Source organism: Propithecus coquereli, unplaced genomic scaffold (assembly GCF_000956105.1).
Source record: "Propithecus coquereli isolate 6110/MARCELLA unplaced genomic scaffold, Pcoq_1.0 Scaffold80, whole genome shotgun sequence".
NCBI classification, from domain to species: domain Eukaryota; kingdom Metazoa; phylum Chordata; class Mammalia; order Primates; family Indriidae; genus Propithecus; species Propithecus coquereli.
The window spans coordinates 4,658,690-4,661,584 of record NW_012154174.1 but is presented as its reverse complement, the minus strand read 5'-3'; positions in this window follow the sequence as shown (position 1 = coordinate 4,661,584).

Sequence of the window (2,895 nt, the reverse complement as noted above, 5' to 3'; positions counted from 1 at the left end):
TCATGGGATGGGAAAAATGAATAACATCTCCCACTATTAATTTGCTTCTAAGTATCTCTCCCTGCATTTCACATGTACTTGCTTTATGAAATTTGATGATGTCATGTTTGAGTCTGATATCTGTGGTTGTTAGGTCTTGTATGATTACACTGTACTTTTATCATAAAAACTTCCATGCTTTTTCTCTTTTAATAATTTTTGTCTTGATGTTAATATTGCCTGATATTAGAATCTGCTATTCTCTGCTTTAAAAAAAATTTTGAATTCCCCAAAATACTTTTGCACATGTTTTTACTTTCAACTATTCTAAGTCTCTTTTTTAAAAATAACATTTTTATACAGCATAATTTTAGGTTTTACTTTTCTATCATAGGCCTTTTTGAAAAAAAATTAAGTTAGCCCATCTTTATTTATTTATACAGTATGTTCTATCTCGGATTTGACATCATACTTTCTATCTTTCCTATTTTTTGTTGTCCCTTTTGATAGTCTTTTACTAAATGCCCATGTTTGCCTTGCTTTGGGTAGATGTAATAGTTCTGACATTTCAGAAATTTCAGAATGTATATATTTCATTTGTAGTGCCACTAGTATGACTCTCCTCTCATAACAGTTTTTTCCTCGGATATATTCAAGAGTTGGTTGGGGTTTGGTGAGCAGAGAAAGAACTATTATCTCCAGGTCCCAATTCTCTAGGCTCTGAGCTTTGGCCTCAGCCCTGATTTCACCCACCTGCTCACTTGTGCCTCTTCAGGGGAGAAGCAGCCCTGTCTATCAGAGAGGAAGGTAACACAGAGGGCAGGAAAGAATAGGACACACCTGGGTGTCATAAAAAGTGGGTAGCCTTGTGACTTAGGTACATACATAATATCGAATATTAACTTTCTATATCTTTTTAATCATTAAAATTTAATTTTGTTATTTCATTGCTCTTAATGGATAAGCTAATTAAAGAGTAAGTTAATTAAAAAGATAAGTTAAATTTATGTCTATTAATCTGGAAGGAGTATGCCTATTTTTTTTTTAATTAAGAAAAGCAAGTTGCAAATTCATGTTTGTAGTATGAGCTTTTTTTTGCCAAAAATAAGTTAAACATTTCCCCACATATTTTTTATCTATTTGTATATGTTAACGGTGGTGTCACAGGGAGGGGGTGAAAATATAGGACAGGTGTGAGGAGATTACTGCTGTATCTTTTCATTGTTTGTGGTGAGCATATGCTACTTTTGAAATTTTAAAGAGAAATTTAATTAACAAATTAAATAACAGGATAACTTTAAAATAAATCATACAGGAAGTTCAATGCAAGAAAATATAAATGGGAAATTGGCAACAAAAATATAAAAAGATGTTTAACTTTGTTCATAATTTTAAAATTTAAATACAAGTGAAATAAAAATTCACTTTTCAAATCTCGGATCGTTCACAATTTGGCGGCCTGCTCTGCGACCACTCCTCCTTCTTTTTTGTTTGTTGGATCTCCCACCTGCGTAATGGAAGAGGCGATCCCGCCCCCAATCCAACACGAGTAAATGAGGATGGCTCAGAGTCTAAGTCAAACACACAATTATCATATCCTTTTCATGTTTAAGTCTTTATTATTTGGGACTCCATCCTGGCCAACATGACCTGAACAGAACTGTTCTGAGTGACTCTAGAAAATGTTTCTTTTGTAATAAAAAGAGTCCCATAAGAGAAAATGTGCTCTTTTTTTCATAGGACATTATTGTGTCTGTATGTGACCACTGAAATTGCTACAGTCATCCTTTGGCCATGAGCACAGACATTTCAACATACTGAAGACAGCAGAACACAAAAATGGAAAGCTTCTAGGTTCTTGGTGACAATGTTGAGCTGATGCATCAATCAACCCCTTAACGACTCACGCCTGGACTTACTCGTTTCCATGAGCAGCTCTTAGTTGGGCATTCTGTTACTTTGCAGTTTAAGGCATCCTGTTGAATGTAATATCCCATGTTGAAGAAAGTGTGGAACGCCAGGGACTCAATGATAGATGGTAGAATTATGATTTAAGACATTCTTTTTATGGGATAATTTGGCAAATCAAATGCACTTAAAATATTTTTTTTAAACAACAGAGCAATTCTACTGGGAATTTATCCTACTGTTATATTCACATGTGAGCACAAAGATATATACCCAGGATGTTCATGGAAGCTGTGGGTGAAATAGCAGAAGACTGGACACAACCTAATAATCATCAGTAGGGGAAAGGTTAAATAAATTATTTTTATATGGAATACTATGCAGCCCTTAGAAAGACTGATGGGTGGACGAAAAGCAACCCATACATTATGTTGTTTTTCAAAAGCTTTATTGAGTGCATATAAATTGTTATAACTATAACTATAACATGCTATGCCTGGGTTATGATTTTATATGCATAGTCTTTCTCGAAGAATAAAGAAACTATTAACCATGGCTGTCTCTAGGGAGGGGAGCTGAGTGTCTAAGATAGAAATAAGAGGAAGATTTATTTTCACTGTTTACTTATTTAATACTTTTCAAATGTGTGCCACTAGTATGCATAATCTATTATGCTTATTAAATTTTTGTTTTAATTAATTAATGGAGAAAAGGTTCTTGGAGGACATGTTCTTCCTTGGGAAGACGCCTGATTAAAAAAAAAACTGTGCAAAATAGAATGAGGCTGGGACCTAGACTGGTGTGTCAAATTGAGGCCCGAGGAGGGGTGCAGCCAGAGCCTTGGAGTTAGGTAACTTGGTCCTGCATCCTCTTTCGGGGGGCGGGGCGAGGGAGGGGTGTAGAGGACGCTGTGTTGATGCCAGGGAGGCACTTACAGGAAGAACAGTTTGTTTGGGGAATGAGATTCATGCTTGCTAGCCTGGCAGGCCCAGAGCTCAATGACTGTGG